This window comes from Sturnira hondurensis, unplaced genomic scaffold (assembly GCF_014824575.4).
Source record: "Sturnira hondurensis isolate 20B ecotype Veracruz unplaced genomic scaffold, ASM1482457v3 Scaffold0010128, whole genome shotgun sequence".
Classification (NCBI taxonomy): domain Eukaryota; kingdom Metazoa; phylum Chordata; class Mammalia; order Chiroptera; family Phyllostomidae; genus Sturnira; species Sturnira hondurensis.
In genome coordinates this window covers 37,256,919-37,279,642 of record NW_028082759.1, presented here as the reverse complement: position 1 = coordinate 37,279,642, position 22,724 = coordinate 37,256,919, and the positions used below count along the sequence as shown (strand labels likewise).

Genomic DNA, 22,724 nt, shown 5'->3' with positions numbered 1-22,724 from the left:
GTAAGTCCATGGATATGAATTTTAGAAAAGCACCTTTCAGTAAGTGAAAGCTGTTCCCTTGGGAAATTTCCATACGATATTTGGGGGAGCATGTGCAACTTTGCCTTTTGAGTTCTTTGATCAATTGTGATGCTCTCAGACCTGTGGTTTCATAGCTCAGCTTTGTTCACAATAGAATTATTACAGTCCCAAAGTGTGATCTTTAGTGATGCTGTTGTGGTTCCTGTAAATGCATGTCTTACAAGACCTATTGGTGTGATACAATAAGCGGGAACTGCTAATGGAGAAGGATTTTAATAACGAAGGGTCAGGTGCTATCAAAGTACTTTGCAGTCATACTGGATGCAATTACAGAGGGTATTTTATGGATCTCCTCAGTCATCTTTGTGAGGTGATTCACACAAACACTTCCAGATTGTTCTGTAGAGCCTAGCTTTTATCCTGACCAGGAAAAGCACCCTTAACTTAATCTGTTTAATTTGTTTGCTTGTTCTTTTAAGTTTCTGTTAGGGCCTGGGGTATTTGATTTTATTATCATGTTAAAAATGCTTTTGTAGTGCATATAAAATAAATGAAAAATAAACGCACTGATGACTACTCCTGACCTCCCCCTTTCATGTGACTCTGCTACTTGGAGTGACGCAGGTCCGAGTGCTGGAGGGTCCCTAGCACATTTAGCAGAATCTGTAAATAAAGGTTGCTGATAGTATTTCCCTTGATAGTTTATGTTATGCAAATTCTAATTTAAGAACTAAGGCATTAACTAAGATTTGAGAATGAAATGAACCAATAGGTGAAGAATATAATGATTAGTTTCTTTTTGCCTATTGTAACAAAAAGATGTGTTTGGTGGGCAATTTCATTATGCAGATTTGAGGTTTTGTTTTGTTATGTAAAGATGGAAGCAGTTCTCTTCTGGAAAGATATCTGGCTGTCTCAGAAGTACAAGACGGGGGAGGGCTGTTTCTCAAGGGCGAACACTGTGGCATTGGAGCAGCTTCCTGGCGATTTGGCTGGTTCCTGCCTGCTGACCACGGAGGCACGCAGGAGCCCTGCACGGGGCCTTGGGTGGGCTCCTGAGGCTCGCTGACGCAGGCTCTCAGGTTTCCTCCATTTCTTAGCATGTTGGGGAAACAGGTTCAAGATGGGAAGAGGACCTAGAACTTAGAAGAAAACATTAAGATAACTTAGGAAAATAAAGAATCGAAAGGAGACCTGGAATAGTACCAGAAGTACTTGTATTTCCAAACGTGAACTGAACTTCCCCTTGCTCTTCATGTTCATCTTTCAAAGCCTTTTTTCCCCCCTTTCCACATGACAGGAGACACCTTGGAGTCCCACGGGGCACCTCAAATCTTTTTATTAAAAAAGTCTCCACCCTATTCAGAATGAACACAAGAGTGTGTGGTACCCCATCCTCATTTTGTCCTACCCCGCATCTCCCCTCACCATCACTGAAAGATTAGTTTTTTTTCACAGTATTTTTTAGATGAAATTCACATACATAGGAAGGTACTAACCTTAACTGTATCATTTTGACAATATCTATCACAAGTAGAATTGCCATGGCCCCAGCAAGTTCACAGGTCCCTTCTTACTCAGTACCTCTCCAACTGCACCCCCCGCCGCCCCTGAGACAAACACTGTTCCAGCAGTTTTTACCTTTGATCGGTTTTGTCTCTTTTATTTCTGCCTTTTCAGGTAGCGGTGTGTCTGTGGGACCTGTCTATAGTGTTACATGCACATTCGTTGTTCATCTTTATTGGTGAATAGTACTGCACCGCATACATTCTTTTTAAATGATATTAAATATTTTCTAAGCACTTGTCTGGGAACCTCAATTTCTTCATATGTAAGATGAGGAGCTTGAAATCCAATGTTTTGTTTCTTATAGTATTTTATTTATTTATTTTTAGAGAGAAGGGAAGGGAAGGAGAAAGCGAAGGAGAGCAACATCAGTGTGTGATTACCACTCACATGGCCCGCACTGGGGGCCTGGCCCACAACCCAGGCACGTGCCCTGACTGGGAATGGAACCAGCGACCCTTCTGTTCACAGTCCGTACTCAGTCCACTGAGCTACACTAGCCAGGGCCTAGCGCTGTTTTATAATTTTACTTTCCTCCATTCTGCCTCACAGAGCATATTCCCAATAGGAGGAGGACCTTCAGTTTCCTCATAAGAGACAGTATTTTAAAAAACAAAGCAACTCTTTGAAAGGTTTTTGCATACAAATTAGTTAATAAAACATCTCTGCATTGTTCTACATGTGCAATTATCGGTGTAGTATTATGAATCTCTGTTGCCTTTGTAAACAATGATTCTTTCTTAGCTTTACATGGTTCTTTCTCTACTCCATAAATAGAAGTGTATGGGGTGGGAACGGAGAGGAGTCAGTGGAGCCTCCTCACTTCTTCCTGTTTAGGCCACAACAGCTGGATGCCCAGAGGGTCTCGTATGGGAGAGGCCCAGACAAGCTCCCTCAGCATTTCAGTGCCTGGCGAGGGGGCGTAGTGTGGGAATCCCTTGAACAAGGTGTGTTCACTCTTAATCTTGACATTCGAAGTTGAAACTTTTGAAGTGGCTCGTGACACATGAGGGAGGAAAAAGATGGATTATTTGAACATCACAAGGCACAGTATTCTGTCATGTAGCCTGTTGACTCCACCAGGGCTTTGGGGATGTGTCTATCATGTGACAAAGGACCATGGGCAGAGGCGAAGTAGTTGCTCATTTTGATCCTGAGTAGCCACAGCACTGGGCGAAGGTGGGAAATCAGAAGTCCCACCTTTTTTATTCTGGAATGCTGCTGGTGTGTTCTCTACCTGTAGGAAGAAGTAGCTCATGGTTTTGTGGGTTTTGTCCATTCCTCAATTCACCTCATGAGGACAAAAAGGAGATGGGGAGATTTATGGGGCTTTACAGCATTTCTGTCATAATTCTGGCCACTCTTCTGTCTCCTCTTGAGGAGCTTCCCTCTGAGGATCTTACACCACTCTCAGCGGAGCCCTGGCTGGCCCTCTCCGGCCTGAACAACTTCAGAACACCAACTTCAGACAGTCAAGATATGGCTGCATCTTTCTATTCCTTAGTTTCTGAGGGTTTCTAGAAGGACATTATGTCAAGATAAGAAAAGTATCTACAATCTTCTTAAAAGAAAGTGAATTAAAAACTAAATCACTATACTTCTTCTTGAGGCTATAAAGCTTGCAGCTAAAAATCCACCATGTAAAAAAATTGAATCTTTTGTTTGAATTGGCTGGGCAGTCTGGTTTCTTGAAAATTACATTTTAAATTCGAAGTCAGAGGACCTAATTTTAACTTTTGCTAATTAAATGACCTGGGACAGATTTCTAAGCATCAGTCCCCTTTACTATAACGCAGAGAAAATGCTCTTTACCTTTTCTTATTTAAAATTACAATTGTGTAGGTCAAGCGAAATCATGTATTTTGAAGTTCTTCGAATATTGAAAAGCACAATGTAACTCCAAAGTACTTGTAGTTGCAAATGAAAAATTACCTGGTCTCCTGCAAGTCTACAGTAAACATTTTAGAATGCAACCATTCTACCTGTGCTAGGTATCACACGTACCAACACGACTAATGTTCAGTTATGATGTTGTCAGCTGTGGGGAAAATCAGGTTTTTCTGAGACTCCAGAACACGGGTGGCAAACACGAGGCGCACGGGCCAAATCAGCGCCCACCTTGTTTTATCTGGCCCAGCATCTTGTTTCTGCCTGGCGGCTACACTGAGCTCCTTGCCCCTAGTTCAGGAGTAGTTACATGTCTACAGTCCTAAAATTACATTCAGTCCTTTGAAGGCGACTGTGAGGCTGAAGTGGCCCCCGGTAAAGATGAGTTTGACACCCCTGCTCGAAAAGGAGCATGAAATTATAAGTGATAGTTAATTTACTTTTATTACAAAAATCTTAGGCATGGGTATGTTAGAGTAGTTATGTGTAGAGCTCCATCACATTCTTAAAACTGCCTCTTGCATCTCCTTTAAATTACGGTAAATTTGAAATGCTAACAGTGGCTTTTGCTGAAATGCTGGCTTTTGCAAGAAAACCATCAAATGAAATATGTGTGTTTCTTATTCCTGTACTTGGAGAGTCTAAAAGTGAAAAGAGACTTTTAGCCAAAATGGAAGACTTAAATATTTATTTTATTAATAGAGAGAAGCACACTGTTTAGCAGAAGGTACTAAAAGTAGTTATACAAGTCTGAGATACATGTACACACATGTATGTGTGTGTGTGTGTATATATGCATATAAAATATCATATTAACTGGTAATTATCAGTAATTATAAATTAAATCAGGATTTAATTTTTTAAGCTTTATCATGAATGAGATGTTCTATATAAATGATACTTTTAGATAACTTAAATTTAAAATTACAGAATCCAGTGGTTTATTCATTTTCCTTCCTTCTTCCCTCCCTCCCTCCCTTCCTTTTTCCCTTCCTTCCTTCCTTCCTTCCTTCCTCCTTTCCTTCCTTCCTTTTAAAGCAGAAGCATCTTATTGGAAGCCTGCATTAGTTTCTGTAGGCTGCTTGAACAACCTTCCGTAAACTAGGGAGAAACCTGCAGGGCAACCCTTCCTTGCGTCTTATCTTCCGGGGGCGGGGGGGGGGGGGTCTGCGAATAGTCCCAGCATGCCAGGGCTAAACGCCCCAGCACTTCTATCTCCACCGATCTTGTCACGTGGCCTTCTCCCCTGTATGTCTGCCTCTTCTCCTTTTTTTATCAGATGAGATGGGGCGCATTCAGGGTGGTATGGCTGTAGACTCTTCTTTTTTTATAAGGGCACTAGTTATTTTGGATTAGGGTACAACCTAGAGACCTCGTCCTGATTACATTTGCAAACACTGCTTTCAAATAAGGTCATATTCAGATCCCGGGGATCAGGACTTCAACATATTTCTTGTGGAGAGGGATACAATTCAACCCATAATAAAGCCTCTAATAAGAATGAAGGCCTAAAACCTTATCTATTTGCCTACCCATCCCATTTCCCTTGAATAATTTTAGTTCATTTGGTTGCAAGTACTGGGACTCACCAGGAGCTGACTTAAGCAAGCAAGAGGCAAGTCTTAAGAAAAAACAGTATGCAGGGAATTCAGGCAGTTTTCTTTCTATATTTCTCTGTAATGTTTTCAGTCCTCTTTTTGACTGCAGACTGGCTTTTTCTACACCCCCTGGCATAGTGCTGGCTGCTGACTGTGTTCCTGGGCCATCTACCACGCAGCAGGAAGGACCAGGACAGGTCCCGCTTGGGTCAGGACTCTGTGGCTGGTGGAACAGGGAGCCACAGAAACAAGGCAGTTCCCAGAGGAGGGGCTTGGCAGACCACCCAATAGGTGCCTACCAGGGCCCTTTAAGAAACCCCAGGCTGTGCTAATAGAGGCAGCAATTTGAAAGCACAGCTCTAGTCTTGTTTCTTTATCTTACAGGTGGAAAGATTTAGCTCTTGATGTGTCATCACCCGCATTCTAATCATTTTCACTGACATATCTAACAATGTTTATATATACTTCTTTCCTGATGACTTAAGGTCCTTGTTTAACTACAGGTTATAGACTGTATCCCTAATATACTTTTTTCCTTCTCTCCCTTGATTTGTCTGAAAGCAGAGCTGCTTTGCATTTTCAGGACTGGGCAGTAAAGCCTCACACTGGAGCCAAGCTGCTTGGGATGGGTACATAGCAAATAGACACTAACTTGAAAAAGGAAAGACAGGTGGGTGCAGTGAAGAAAGCCCTGGCATGGAAGCAGAATCGAGGGTGTGAGTCACAGCTTACTAATTATGGGGACTTGGGAAGCTTATGGCAAAATCTGAGCCTCGATATTGCTTTTATAAATAGAAATAATAATATCTATATTATAGGTCTCTATAATGAAGGCGTCAGATATGATCTGCCGAAGTAGACTTTGTAGACTGCAAAGCAGTTCATGCAGCCACTGGTGCCCAGCCCATGGGGCACCCTCTCAGACAAGGCAGTACATTGAGAGTCAGATGTATGTGCTTCAGTCTCTGCTGGGCACCTGGTCTGCACCTCGACCTTTCTCAGCCTCAGTTCTTCCTCATTTGGAAGGTGGGGATGCTAATACCTTCCTTGCATGATTGTATGATTAAAAATAATGTATGGGCCCTGGCTGGCGTAGCTCAGTGGATTGAGCACGGGCCTGCGAACCAGATGATCGCGGTTCGATTCCCAGCCAGGGCAGATGCCTGGGTTGCAGACCAGTTCCTTGCAGGCTAACTACCAGCAGGGGACGCACAAAAGGCAACCATACATTGATGTTTCTCTCCCTCTCTCCTTCCCCTCTAAAGATATATAAATAAATAAAATCTTAAAAAAAAAAAAGAAAGAAACACAATGGGATCCATAACACAATACCATTTATGTAAACTATACACATACACACACAAAAAAACATTAAAAAAATAAATTAAAAAAAAATAATGTATGAAAGACATCTGGTGAATAACAGTCGTTTCTGGAGCCTGACACCTCGGGCTGAGATGTGAGCTGCGACACCCACTAGTTGCAGGAAGCTGGGCACACCTGCATGCCTCCCTTGGGCCACCTTCCTCATCTGTAACAGGATGATACTAATAACCCCATCATCACGGGGTTGTTGTGAAGACTGAGTGAGGTTATACAAGTGAGAGGACTTTGAATGGTGCCTGACACACAGCAAGTGCTGTCTTAAGCATTTGCTATTGTTACTAACATCCAAGGTGCCAGGCACACATATAGCAAGTGCTTAAAAAGAAACACCGTTGTTATTTAAAATTGCTTAGACTAAGGCAGTGAGGTACTATCTCTCATTGTAGTTGTAGTGTGAGTATGGTCACAGGGTTAATATGAGATCATGACTGGGGCTGTCAGACCATGATGGAAGGAATGAGGCAAAGTCTGCCTCTGAACAGGCAGGGCTGGTTTGGGCACACTGAAAAGTCGGAATGTGATCTGAGGGTTTGGAGGAGACTGGCTGTCAAAGTTCAAATTGGGCATCAGTGGAATTAGCAGTTAGGTATTTTGGGTAAAGAATAAAACCTAGACAGGAAAATTGTCCCAGAGCCAGGACAGTGACTTGTTTATATTTCCAGGGCCCAACGCCATGTCAAGCCCTTTATATGCACTCCGTAAGCATTTGTTTATCAGAGCTGGCCGGAATCATATGTCCTGGTACAGCTCACTTGGGCCATAGGCACCGAACACATGGAGTGTGACAGGGATGAAAATTGCTCGTGGCAGGTGCTAGAAAGAAAGGAAAGAGGGTCTTTAACCATTCAGACTTGCTGGCTGTGGCCTGCCTCTGCTCTGGCACTTTAAATGTGCAGGGGTCTGAGAGCTCAAGTCACGGCGGGCATCGGGACTGGAGATACATGACCAGTTAGCAGTGATGGAACATGGATCTCTCTGAGGAAAATGTTCCGACTTCGGAATTTTTTGTTTTGTTTTGATATTTGCAGGTAAGAAAGACAACTTAAATACTTTAAAGAAAAAAAAAACTTTCCTGGTTTACAGTTCTGTTAGCAATGATGGTAATCACCAGAAGTATGAGCTAGAGTAAGAGAGGCACTTCAATATAGTGATAATATAATAAGCATTTTCTGTAAAGAAACAGGTAGTAAGTACTTTAGGCTTTGCATGATACAAGATTCTATGGTACGTCTCAAGTCCTCAGTGGTGGCGTGGAAGCTGCCTTAGAGCAGACCCACAGGAAAAGGTAGGTGCACTGTAGGTGGCCCACCACCTGATCTCTCCTCCACTTGGGGGTCTTTGCACTGCTCTCCCGTCACCCCTTCAAGCTTCCCCCTTTCGCTCCCATCAGTTCAGCTCTGTTGTCTTCAATCCGACTTATTTCCTCCCCCTGCGCTTCATTTTGTTCTTTTGTAAAATGAAGAACTGAGGAGATCTCTTCTAGTTCTAACAAAACATGATTCCGTTAGTGTTCATATTGTACTAGATAATCAAAGTTAATGAAGTATATACACCACAAAATAAATATGTGGGGGGGTCCCCAAGGGATGGGCAGGAGGACCCGTCATGGAGGCCGAGCATCGGTGGGAACCCACAAAGTACGCAGTCTGGCGACCCAGTCTGGCAGTTCCAGGACTGCACTTGGGCCCAGTATGGTGCCTCTCTACCTTTCCAAGGTCTCCTGGTCTCGTTCTCTGGCAACCTTCTTCATCCCTCAGCCAGTGGATATTATTGTTTGCAGAGCTCATAGTATGGCTTTAGATTGGCTCTGTGATGCCCACATTTTGATTCATGTGTAATTTTATTTATATAAACATTCCTATGATTCATTTAAAAAGGTGCTTGAAATATGAATAAAGATCATGTCTACATTTCGTATACCATTCCAGTACGTGTTGTGATTTCAAAACATGTTGACAAGTTCTTTAATAGTCCTTGCTTTAAGAGCTGGGATTCCTGGATGCTGTCCCCTCCCTTTGGGTGTAGTCTGGGCTTAGTGACTCACTCACTTCTAATAAGCAGGGAAAAAAAGCAGAAACTGTGGTATGTCACTGCAGACATTAGGTCCTAAAAGCTAGTGTGAATCAGTCACTCTGGGGGAAGCAGGCTGCCGTGTTGTGAGGACGCTCAGGCAGCCTTGTGGAGAGGCCCTTGTGACCAGGAAGGGAACTTTGAGAGCTGGTCCTCCAACCTCAGTCTCGCTGTCAGAGGTTGCTGCTCCAGCCGACAGCCAAGGGGCCTTCTCATGAGAGCCCCTAACGACTAACAGCACCTAAGTAAACTGCAACCAGGTTTCTAACCCTGAAAAAATTCTGCGAGATGATACATGTCTGCTATTGGAAGATGCTCAGTTTGGGGTAATTTGTTACATAGTATTAGATAACTAATACAGTGATCTTGTTGATTTTTTTTGCATTAAAATTATTTTTACTTAGTATTTTGAACAGAAGACTTGAAGCTTGATAATTAATGTAACCAATTATATAAATGGATATTCCATATCTCACAGAATCAGGGATGTCCAACCTTTGGCATTTTTGCACCACACTGGGAGAAGAAGAGTTGTCTCGGGCCATACATTAAATACATCGTGATATGTATTCACGAAAGAATCTCATAATCTTTAAAGTAAATTTACCATTTTGTGTTGGGCCCCCTTCATAGCCACCCTGGGCTGCATGCGGCCCATGGGCTGCAGGTTGGACACCCCTGTTTAATATAACTATATAACATGTAATTATACAAATATAGATGATAGAACTCATTTTATACCACATTCATATAGTCCATCACTGGGGGTTTCTCTCTCTTTCGCACACTGAGTACATTCAGGTGTCAATTTATTCATCTTTATCTCCTCTCCCCCAAGCAGATGTCTTTCATCTTCATACAGTAAGTGCTGTAAACTGCTAAGTAGCATATATTTTATACCATTTTGCATTGTTCACACGTATTGACAAATCTGTTTGCCTTCTAGACTGTGAGCTGTTTCAGGGCAGAGAGCATGAGAGGGGAACAACCACCCTCCCCTGACACTCAGCCCTCTTTATTTTGCACAACATAGATATGAAAAAACATTTTGGTTGAATGAATGAATGAATGAATGAATGATGAGTGAACACAATTTCCTGGAGCAGCAGAAGTACAAGCAGAGAGAAATCTTCGCATATGTTACTTTGGCAGTGATCTCCTCCGTGGCCCCAGGGAGGCATGCGCCTTTGGAAAGGGCCTAGAGTCACACTCAGAGCTGTTTACCTGCCAGGTACGCTTTCATGAAGGTAGAGGTATGCTGAAAATACACACTTCTGCTGTGAAACCTCATGAAGAGGACCTCCACTAGTGGGAAATTTCTGATAGTTCCAGCAGAGGATAAGGTTTACTTCACACGTCCTTTTATGAAAATAGGATTACCAAAGAAAATATAGACTAATTTTACATGCGTGAAAGTAGGTGGGCAAAATAAGCTGGCAGTCGTATACCAAATTTTCATATGCTTTTCGCAAATAAACTGTATTCATTACGGAAGTTTTGCGAACTGCTCTACAAAGTTAAACTAGCTCAATTACCGTTTACACATCAAAGGAAGTCTTGAAATTTTTTTGAAAGGTCTCCCAAATCCAAAATTAACATAGATAGGACCAACATTCTAATAATTTTTAAAAGTTTAATTCATGTTATGCTATGAACATATACTCTGGTGTTGTATTAATAAAACAGTAACCGAGCTTGTGTTCTTATAAGTTGAAGTCAGCAGATACCGTGAGGGTACAGGAGGGAGCATGGGCTTGGGGGGTGCAGCTGAAGGCTTGTGTCGGAGGCCTGGCTCACCTGCTGCCTGAATGCGTGCAAGTCTCTGATCATTTCTGAGCCAGTATCCTCATCCCTAACATGGGGATCCTATTTCAGTGCTGCGTGCCTCAGCATCATTGTGAGGACCAAAAGGAGAACGTGAATAGTTTTATTAAGCCACATAGCAATACACATACACATTATGTGTTTATCAAAAGTGCACCTTCAGAAACAGTGAATGCCTGTGTGTTCTTCCAGGTGCTACTTAAAAAAATAACTTAGTGTCTTCTTTAACAATTTTTCCTCTCTTTTTGTAAGAGGTAAAGGACAAAACAGTCTTTATTAAGTTACTAAATTTATTTCATTTTTTTAATTGAAATACAATATGTATAATGTGCAGGGATGCAGGAGAAAATAAATATTGGACTGTCAAATAATAAAGTGGACAACTGTTTGTTCACTCTACTCATTTTTAATTCAATTATATGTTAAATTAGAATTATTTTCAGGAATTCCACAACATATGGTAATTTATTTTGATGTTTAAAAATTCTCAAAATTTTATTGTATCAAAAATCATTGATACATGATTCCTTTCTTTACTGACAGTGCTGTATTTCGTTCAAAGTGTGCCCATCTGGGATGTCTTTAACAATAAAACATCATGCTTTGAGCGTAATCAAACAATAACCTTAACACCAGTTACAGTACTCGTATATTTATAAAGATAAAAAATGCCACATTACTATCTAAAAATGTCATTTAAGAGCTAGATCACTATCAATTTTTTAAAAAAATTCCCGATCTAATTTTCATTTACATAAAGAGACAGATTTTCTTAGAATAAGGCAAAATTACCAAAAACACATTTTACTTTTTTTACTTTCACTGCTTACCTTAGTGATTTTTTAGTAAGTTGTCTATTCAAGTTTCCGTACATTTACTTGGCCCCATCTGGTAACCTGGGTAGCTTTAAAAATGAGTTCAAGAGTATTTTGCATTTGGGCATGTGCAATTATGTTCCCTGTGAAATGTTTATAATTGGTTAGCTACGCCTGCATTTAACTACTTGTGTTCTCAAAATAAGAAACTGTTGGCGGTGAGGTGAAACCCAAGCAGCATATAAATAATTGCATCCATAGAGCTGACTTTTATTAAAGTTCATTTTGGTAAGAAGTTCACATTAGACATTCAAATTAGTGGTTTGCTCAGGTTCCAAATTATTGGAAAAAAATCTATACTCATTATTTACTATGGACTAACAAAATCAAATCTGCATTTTAACATAAGCAACTAGTGTGTTATCTTTTAAAAAAACAGTTACCTTTCTGTTTGCCCTGAAATAATCATTTAAATACGGTGACTGATTTCAAACAAAATCAACATACCTTATACTTCCACATTTTATTTTATTTTATTTTTTTCCTAGTAGACTGTTTGTTTGTTTGTTTAAATAGTGATATTTCTATATTTTCAATTTAAACTGGGTCAGGCTGCCATCTTGAAACAATATAGCCAACAAAAACTTCAAGTGAACATGTGATCTATTTGCGATATTAAATGAGGACTATAGTTCACAGAACTGTCAGCCATGACAGCAAGAGAAGTCATTGGGCTGATTTGCACGCGCGTGCCATGAGAGTGAGTGGTGAACTCCTCACTCCTCAGCACACTGGAGCCCCTCTGAAGGTTGCCTTAACTTCGTGGGACAAAGGTGATCTACTACAATTTCAGTTGAAGTTAGTGGCTCCCACGTATACTGCTAGTAAGAGTTGAATAAATCTTGATATTACTTTGGAAGACCAGGCCCCAAAATCTTATCATGTTCTTACCTACCCTAAAAATTGAGAAAAGATAGTATATAATATTAAAGGAATTTGTAAATGTAAAAAAAGAAAGTGTATACCCCTATAGTTTAATTAGAACTATAGTTTTAAGATGATATATGTTTTGCTGAAAAATAAAATACATATATTGCATATTAAGTTGATCAAGATATTATCAAAGAGTCTTGTAAAGTTATTTCCAAAAAAGTTGTTTGTATTGATAGCTAAATTCTCCAAACATGGTGTATTTGTTAAATCGATAACAGTTCTTTATTTTTAAGATTTCATTTATTTATTTTTAGACAGAGGGGAAGGGAGGGAGATAGGGAGAGAAACATCAATGTGTGGTTGCTTCTCATGTGCCTCCTACTGAGGACCTGGCCCGCAACCCAGGCATGTGCCCTGACTGGGATTTGAACAGGCAACCGTTTGGTTTGCAGACTGGTGCTCAGTCCACTGATCCACACCAGCCGGGACTTGATAACAGTCTTTAAACACATAAGTAGTCTTATGAGAAAAGATGAAATGGGCTGACTTTGTGGGGTAGTATCAGCTTTATGTCCTTGGAGATGTTCAGTGCATATTACAACTAAGATTCAATAACATTTATTAGGCATTTATTCCATTATGTAGCCAGGGATGTTCTAAGTACTTTGCACGTATAGCCTGGGCTCATAGTACTTGGTGACAAGTTGTTGGAGACTGTGCGTGGGAACCCATGGAAGTGGACTACCTCCCAGATCCCATCCACAGCTGAGACTTAGCAAATCCGCATTTACTACCTAGTATTAATGAAAAGAGAGCAGATGCGGCTATCAGGACCAAGGTTGTTTTCCCATATTCAAGGAGGCAAAATTGATAATGCTTTCTGTGTTCCTTTGGGGCTATTAGCATATAATTTTGAAGAAAATTTTATTTTTTTCAGGAAGGTTCACATAAAACACATATAGATTAGAAATACTTCTGCTATTTCTTGCCATTTTCAAGCCCTCCGTGAGCTCCCAAGTATAGTGTTAAAGTCCTTTCATCCTTTTTAATATCTTACTTATTGATCTATAATAAAATAATATAAGCTTTAGAGGTTATAAAAGAACTCAGGGTAAAAATCTTGTTTTTTTTCTTTCTCTTATTTCCTCTTTTCTTTATATCAGAAGCTCAGATCAATAGTGACAAATTTGATTTTACAATGAGAAATCTAATTTCTTACTGAATAGGTAATAAAAAAAAACTTTGAAAATATGTGCAGCCTTGAGAGAAAAGCCTTGCTTATGAAGTGTTTAGAAAACACAAAGCAATTACCTAACTTTTCTGTGGGTTTAGTGAAAAATGGGTATGTTTAGATTTTGGTGGCTTAAAAAAAAGTCAGCAGACCCCGTTTCCCCCAATCTAAAATCTTAGTGCAATAGACGAATTCTACAATAATTTCTCCAGATAATAAATGCTTGCTTTTCCATGTATCCTATATTGACAAATTTCTGTAGGAATTCTAGGGATAAAATGTTCATTTTGAACAAAATAAAGATTTTTTTTGTCTTTTGTCTAACTTTCATTGTTTCTTCACATATACAAGAATCCCTTCTTATTTATAGTTCCACATTTTTCAAAACATTAATCTACGAGTATTTTTAGTTAAATTTAGAATTAACCTCACAAATATGATCATCTTATCAGCCTTAATGTCATTTCACAGCACTGTGGGTGATATGAGGACAAATTTAGGATATGACTGAAAGCATCATAATCAGCCACTTCAAATACCTTTTCTCATTTTTTGTTCAGGCTGTTTCCATCTATTACTAATTTACTGTGTATGTTCTCTTAGATTCAATTCCAAGTAATTATGCTGGCTTAACCTGAGTGAAAAAAATAATGGTTTTTATAAAGAGGGACCCAAGTATAGCATGAAAATAGGTAATTTACTATGTCCAGTCTAGAGATAAATATCTCTTCATTAAAAAAAAAATTTAGATACATGTTGAGATTCATGGATCTTTGAGAACTGAAATATATTTCCAACTAACTACAAAGACAGTTAATCATAAGTGATTCCTTATGTAAATTAAAAAGAAATTCTTGAAGGTACTATATTTTAGGTTCATGTCTTTGATATATATATGTGTGTGTATGCATATATATAAATATACATATATGTATGTGTGGGTCTAAAAACATGTTCCCAACTTCAGTCTTTATTTCTAATCTCCATCCCCTGTTTGTTAGAATTAGCCCAACTTCACTAGGAGTTAGATTCCGCTCACTCAAGCAGAACCGTGCCTGGGGGTGTGGAGGGGGAGAGGAAGTTCTTCATCTCTTTCTCAGAGGTGTGGTTCTGTTTACTTTGGAAAGAAAAGATACAAGTATCTCCTAAAGTGGATTAGACATGGCAAGACAAGATGATACATTTGCACTCTAAACTCTCAAGCAGCTGTGAGAATGCTGTATGTGTGAAATTTCTTACCTTCTTAAAAATCTTGATAGAGTTGTAGCTAAGCTCTTAACAGTCAAAAACAAACTGCCGATGAAGTTTATTTTCTTTTTTGCTGAGTTTTCTGGACCATTGTTCCGCTTGAGGGGCCCTGTTTGTTAGTTTTGGCTGGAGGACCGCTCTTCCTTCAGGATAAGCTCTCCTTAGGCACTTGCACACCTCGTACTCAGGGCGGCCTAACAGTTTATTCACAGTCCCTGCTAAAGCATAATTCAACTGCGTGACTTCCTGTCTCAAAGGAGGGGGTGCCGGCAAGGGGGGCCGTATCTCTGATGTTGTGGAAAACTAGGACACTTTTGTCTGTTCTCATGAAAGGTTCCTGCTAGAAGTTTTATTTTGAAGCTGGCTTGTGGCCTTTTTTGCTGTGACTTGGACACTGATCTGATTTTCTGCTTTTATAGCCCCTTTAAAAAAATTAAAATATTTAATTCAACATTAACAGTGCTTACAAGCTACACAGCAGAATAAAATCACATTACAAACGTTGTAGTATTAGATTGTATCACCATTTATTTCTTCTAGCCTGCCCAGGGATTTCTTCATGTTCGGTAGAACTAATTTGCAGGCAGACATTGAGGTCTTCTAGAAGGCCAGCAGGCTCCAGAAATTAATTTATCCAAATAACTGAGCCCTCCTAGGCCAACCATGGAGGGATACCAAAATGGCCTGCGAAGGCAAAGCGTCCTTTTGAAGTCTGGAATGTTTTGACTGACTTGAAACAGGCGGCTGGAATGAAAGGGTAATTTTCAGTGACCCAGGGGAATTTTTTTTTTTTGCCATTTTCAAATATTAGGTAAAACAAAGAGAAATTGCTTGCTCTAATTTAGAAAGACTTAGCAATCAGGAAGGCAACCAGACTGAGAATAAAATTCTAGCGTATAGAGCAGAAGCTTATTTACTAACCCTGGATGACTGGCAAAATCAAAATTCCTATACCATTAGAAAAATCTTAGAGGGGATCTATTTTAGTCAACGTATCTGTATTTGCATCCCCTACACCTGAGTCATTTTCTTCATATTTTTTCCAAAGAGAAAGTTAATTACTATGATTTATTGTCACCTAAATGCACTGCTCCATTTTAATCTTGGTGTTATTAAACAAACAGGAGGTTGTGATTTAAAGTAGCGTACTGTACTAAATTAGTTTACTAGAAACACTGAGTTGATATTTCGTATTTGTCTGATTTTCAAGAAGATAAATAGATTTGGGAGTCATTAGATCTCTGAAGGAGACTGTTACACAAGCTACAGCACAGGGCTTTCGGATGCTTTTTGACTCCAAGTCAGACTAGCTGGTCAAAGTCATTCTGAATAGGTTCATTCTTTATACTGTACATTGATATGCATTGTCACAGAAAAAAAAAATACCCTTTCTGTTTTTAGCAAAGAAAATGAATTAAAAGTAGAAACTGGCAACCAGACAACTGCTCATTAAGATACAAATAGGAAATGCTTCTTCTTACATAATATATTCAACGTCATCTATGGTGCAATCATGCACTTACATAGTGTACTTAAGAAAAGAGTACGAAATAATATAGTTTAACAGTTCTGTCTAGTAGTAGGTGCCAAGTGATTATGAACTTAGGCTTTATTTTACAGTTTTGGAGAATTATAATTTATGTACTGATGAGACCACAAGCATGCCAATCCTGTTATTGGCAATTGTCATTCTTTAACTGGTGAAGTATGTCCTAATTTAATTTAAATAAAACAAGATCGTAATTTTGCTTACTTTAGTTTGTTGTCAGGTTGAGTTGCTCATGTTGAGTTGGGTTGATGGACACTCTACCTTCTCATTGCTGAAGGATAAAACCTCATTTCTCTAAGAGTCACCTTTAATTTTGGCACCAGTTTTCCATTTGATCGGCTACTCTTCCAAAACCCAAGTACCTGGTAAATATAAGAAAAAGCTCTCAAGACAGCCTTCTTCTGTTGGGAAGTGACATCCGGGTTATTCCTAGGTGTTAGAGAGAGAGAAAGCACTGACCCTTCACCTTTTCATCCTCTTCAAGTTCTTCAACTTAGTAAAAGTCTGAGTCAAAAATGTCAGCTCTTTGATAAGTGGAGGGGAGTAGACTTCGAAAGAGAAGGAAATAGAGAGGGTTAAGTGTCAGCTGACTGGGGCCAGCAGCATTAATGAATTTGGAAGGGAAGTTGAGTTAAGCTATCTTTGGTAATAAGAAGTAAAACTCTATGTAAGCACATAGTAGAGATCAGAGAAATGTGCTCCGCTGTATGGAAAAAAATAATCATTTACATGAACTGGCTAAGGATCAACAGTACTAACTCTTGTTATTCTAAAGGCCATAGTTTCCTCCGCGGCTTTACATATTCTGTGCTCACTTCTCTGCCCCACAAAAGCCTCCGCCTTCTATTTTGAAGTCAGAGGCCAGCTCCTGTACGCAATCTACTTTGGTAACTCCAACTGCCTGTCCTTTCTCTTCTGTGATCCTTTCAGCGCTCTACTGTAGCCCTCAGTAAGTTAATTTACAGCTATTTACACATCTCTTCCAGTGCACAAACTGAATTCTTGGAGGAGCTCCCTGTCCTGTGCCTTAATCACTAGCCTATCACTGTTGCCTGGCACTTAGTGGGCTATTCAATTACTACTGCTTCAATGAGAGAAGGCGGAAAGGAGGGAGATGAGCAAAGACAAGCTATAAGCACTGGGAAAGGCACCAAAAAAGTACCTTTGTGACTCAAGGTCATTTTTATTCATTATACCATCTCTGTGTAACTGCCTAAAGGCTACTTGATCTATAAAGGGGATAATTAGTAAAAAGCAAGTGATTTATATGCTCTGAAGAGAAACCAGAATATAGAGGAGATAATTATTACAGTTAATTGGAATTATTTTATATATTATCCATTTATTCAAATTTTATTAATGCCATTCTTTGAAAATACGTATTTATGGTATGTAATATATCAAAGTGGAGATATACTTAGTTTATTTTATTTATTACTTTTCAAGTGAGAGAAAAATTAGAATTTCAAAAGGAAGTTTAAATTGCAAAATGTCCTGTTGCAAGTATTTACAGTATACAGTTATAGTTTTAATAGAGGCTGTAATGATCAATGGACTATTGTTGAAATGCTTTTGTTTGCTTTTCATTCTTTTTCTTACAACAGTCACTCCCATTGCATAAACATCTTCAAAGTAAGTGGAATGCAAATTTGTGTAAAAAAAAAAAGCCTTGGTTAACATAACTTTCTGAGTTTCCCATCATTGATTTCAACCATACTAGACTTGGCACTTTTCTGTCCTGCTGATGTCCTGGTATGAACTATAGCAATAGGAAAAATGTGCAAACATAATTAATTAGCTTATTCTTTTGATGTTGTTCGTATTCAACTTGGTTTTGAGCCTGTGATTAACTGCCTAGTTTTACAAAGGCAGACACAGACTCTTCCTTTATCATGAAAGGATAAATGAAATCTATTTCCCTTAGAGTTAGGATCAAGAAATTGGGAAGCAGAGGGTTGGAGAAGAGAGAGCAGGGCTTTGGGTTCGAGACCACAAGACTCAGGTTCTCAGTGGGCATTGTCACTGGCTGGCTGTGGGACCACAGTGAATCACTTATCTGGCCTTCCTCATCTGAAAAATGAGCTAATAAGGTGTCATAGATTTACAAGAAATAGATGCCACAGCACTTGGCATGTGGGAGCTCCTCAACTAACATCGGTCTCTGTCTTGCAGGACAATTTTGTTCTTTCTTTTACTGGACACTAAAAATAGGTACTTTGTCCTTTCTTGTTCACCTCACCACCAGGAAGGAAGATCAGAGGCAAGTTTGTTGCTGATTGTTGGGGATTGTCTTATTCTAGATCTTGGTATATAGTTTTTCACTTTTTGTCTTCTTTACTAATTTTTATGTTTTGCACTTTCATAAAAGGCCATGCTACTTCTGTATAAGGAGTACATAAAACTTCAAGCAATACAGCAAATTATTAAAAAATAAAGCAAAAGGAAACCACTTCAAATCTTACTATTGAAAAATAGCCATTGGTAATGTTAGAGATATATTGTTCCAGACTCTTCTTGATAGATATGTGCATATGGAAAATAATTTTATAAATATTGTATCATCCTGTTTAATTCTGTTTTATTTCAGAAGAAGAAAAATATGTAAGTGAGCTAAATAATTGCTGATAACATCCAGGAAGATGTTATTTTTATAAATAATATTGATTTATAAAAGATGATCTTAAGAGAAAAAGATTAATATCAAACTACTGAGTAAGAGTTGTGTTTTCACTGCCTACATCAGTTTTAGACAGATCAATGGCTTTTGATGTACAGCTTAAGGAAATCAGCCCACTTCTCAATTCTTTTTCCCATCTGCCAGTTTTTGTTAGTTACTCTTTTGACAATGTCAAGGTGAATGACATTGTGTTAGGAAAATTCTAATTGTCATTTAATCGTAAGTACTAAATACTATCTCAGTAAATCTAGTTTGTTTGCTTTGAAACTTTTAGTATTTTTAGAAGGGCTTATGGAGTATTTTGCTTGCTCATTTTGCGTAAGTTTGAGAATGCCTGAATTGCCTTCTTACATAAATGGCAACTGGGAAGAGTACAAGATTATTTGGTCTCAGTTTTATTCCTTAACTTTTTTGACATACACTAATTAATGCCTTTTGTTATTGTATCTTACTGTGGAGAATAATGGGATTGACTTGATCTTTCTAACCTGAACACTGTAAGATTATTTTCTCTTAAATATCCTTGTGATTTTTCTCTGTCCTTGAGGTTTAACAGCAACATATGTTTGGGAATATGATTTTTCTGTATTACTGTTTTTCCTTTTTGTGGCAAACAATGTGTCTTTTAAAAATATTTTAAGAGGGAAACTTTATTATTGTTATGTGAGATTGGTGTGCCTTTTTTGATTGAAAAGGTCAAGAATACATTTCAGGAAAGATTTGTTTCATTCTATTTAAATTTTTTGGTCTATTTCATTTATTGAATTAATTCCTTCTGGGTACTGATTATACATATGTTAGATATCTTTTATCTGTCCTTTGTATAATTTCTACAAAATTTGTTTTTAATTCTTTCCCATTTTGTTCTGAATGCTTTCCTTCGGCTTCTCTTTGTTGTTCCTGACTATTCAATTCATATGTATTCTACATACTGTTGCTTCTAGCGTAGCTTTTAACTTTGTAACATTCCTAGTCCTCTTTTCTGTTGCTCTCTGGAATTCTGTCTGATCAGTTTATATCACCCTTTGTTGTTTTATGTTGTTTCATTTGAATGTTTTTGAAGTAAAGAGGTCGTACAGTCTATAATATATTTAAAAGTTCTTTTTGTAAACTTTTTTTCACTCTTCCTGCTGTTTGTCTCTTGTGACATTGGTAGTTCTGGGCTGTTGGGCACCTTTCTGACATTCAGCTTTGAACTGTAATGAGCTTAGAAGACAGAAGACGTGATCACTCATTTGTGGGGCCACTCCAAAGGAATGGTAGGGAAGCTAGTGATTTCCTCTGGTAAAATAGGTTGACCCTGTACAAAATGGACAATCTCTTACATTTTGTAGGAATTCTTAGACTTTATGTGACACTCTCCACGCTGGGGATTCTTTCATAAGTATCATTTGATCACGACAACAAAATATGAACAGGTAGGAAATATTACCTGAGTTTTTACTGTGGAGGGGACCAGATTTCAGAGTGTGATCCTGGCCAGGGTCACCAAGCTAATGAACCAGGCCTGGGACAAGGTAACCAGTTACTGAAACCCCACCTCTGGCTTCTCGTTTGGTGGTGTTTTCTTCCTCTCACTTTGCCTCTTGTGTTGGTGGGGAAAATACACTTAAGATGATTGTATTCATTGCATAAATTCCCCCAATTTTTTATACATCCTGAGTCTTGATTTATTAAACGACAACAAAAACATCAGTGCCAGCATGTTTTAGGAAATAGCATGGGCCATGGAGGTGACTGGAGGTCTGATGGCTTCATGGACAGCCCCCCCTTACCTCTCCTCCCCACGTGCACCTTTGGTTCCAACCATGTACCTTCACATGTGGCATAACGGATGCTGTCACCTATGCGGTTTACTCTGCCCAGAAAGCCCTGCTTGTCTTCCCTAGAGATCTCTTCTTGGAGTTAATTTCTACTCATCAAAACAAAACAAAAAGCCTCATCTCTTAAGCATCATCTCTCTGGAGAGGATGTTTTGTCCTCCCCCAGAGGTCCGCCCATTTCCACCGCTCTCTTCTTACAGCTGTGCAACACCTTCTTTCCGTGTGCATATCCCCCCTGAGCCTTGAGGTTCCTTAGGGTCAGGCACCAGGCCTGGTTTGGATGTTTTAAAACTGCCTACGTCTTGTAATAATGCTGGACTAAGGTAGGGACTCATGAGATATTTCGTGAAATGAACAATGGATTAACAAATGGGTTCTGTCTGCCTGGGGACGCGTTGGCGGTTTCTCAACAGGAAATTGGTACTGTCCGTTTCTTTGGCCCCATTAGTCTGGCTTCTATGTGCAGGGAAGACTAAATGAGGAAGATTTTTTAGGAGATTCTTACAGTTGCAGGTGAGATATGAAGATGAATTTAACATTCTCTTCACGGATGTCAGAACAGTAGGAATAAAAATAAGGAATAAATTTAAAAAATACTACAAAGAGCCCTGGCTGGTGTAGCTCAGTGGATTGAGCGCGGGCCTGCGAACGATACGATGGTTTGATTCCCAGTCAAGGCACATGCCTGGGTTGCAGGCCAGTTCCCAGCAGGGGACTCATGAGAGGCAACCATACATTGATATTTCTCTCCTTCTCTCCTTCCCTTCCCCTCTAAAGATAAATAAATAAAATCTTTAAAAAAATGCTACAAAGAAAGAATGACAACTCTCAATGAGTGACTGATGTCTTTACTCACGTAGTTTTTTGGCCTGGGAAGCTCTTTCTCTACTTTCCATATATTTAAATTTAAACATTTCAATTTTATCTATCCTTTGTGTCCAAAATCCAGCATCAGTCAGCTTTTGCCGTAATAACGCTGCATAACAAATAAACTCAACATCTCCATGGCTTCCAACGGCAGGCATATTCTTGTCCCAAGTGTCTGCAGGCGGACTGTGGCGCAGCTGGGCAGCTCTGTCTCAGGGGCAACTGCATTGCCTTCACGCCTTGCGTAGGTTCAGGTTTGCTCCAAAGGTGTCTCATCACGCTGGGTCTACTGACCCCCTGATAGTGGCACTGGTGTAGCAGCAGGCACACGCTCTGCCAGTGTCACATCTACTCACAGCCCGCTGGCTAAAGTCACAGGTCAAGCCCAACTTGAGCAAAATAATACTACATTTTATTATACATCAACATAATGAATACTTTATCGCGGGAAGGTAGGATAGTATACAATTAGAACAACAACTCAAAATATCACACTATCTTCTCCATGATTCTCTCAGCTAGAAACACGGTCTTTTGGCTCTAAAAGTTCATAGTCCTCTATTTGTGCATGACACTTTCCTCTTCATATTTTTCAACCATTAACTCTTTAAGACAGAAAATGATTTATTCTATTTAAGAAACAGGACAAAGTACTCTCCAATGGAGCAGACTCAAGTGTACAGTAAATGTGTTTATATACTTAACTCTTCTCTAAGTACATTTTTGAAACCTATATGGCAATCTAGTTGTGTATAGTCTAGTAAGATATCTGTAGACATAGCCTTAGTAAAGCGTGTAGAAGTACTTTCTGTTTATATTCTGTTAACTTACATGGGCCTAGGCACTTTATATTTAAGGTAGTAGAAGTCAAAATGCATTGAAGTTTACTTTGAAAGGAGCTGTGTGTCTCTGGCTGGTGTGGCGCAGTGAATTGAGCACTGGCCTGGAAAGCAAAGGGTCTCCAGTTCAATTCCCAGTCACAGCATGTGCCTGGGTTGCAGGCCAGGTCATCAGTATGGGGCCAGCAAGAGGCAACCACATATTGATGTTTCTCTCCCTCTTTTTGTCCTTCCCTGCCCCTCTCAAAAGAAAGAAAGAAAAGAAAAGAAAAGAAGAAAAGAAAGGAAGAAAGCTAAATAGTCTGGTGCCAAATAATTATTTTTCTTTGTTAGATTCCAAAATTCCCTTCTAGACAGGTAATTAGATATTTTAGGGATGGTTTTCTTCCT

General features: G+C 39.2%; 1 protein-coding gene across 9 annotated transcripts in view; it reads left to right on the top strand.

The window, feature by feature from the left end:
- Positions 1-22,724, top strand: part of EYA1 (EYA transcriptional coactivator and phosphatase 1) — a 303,573-nt gene that overhangs the window by 12,136 nt on the left and 268,713 nt on the right. The window lies entirely within an intron of this gene.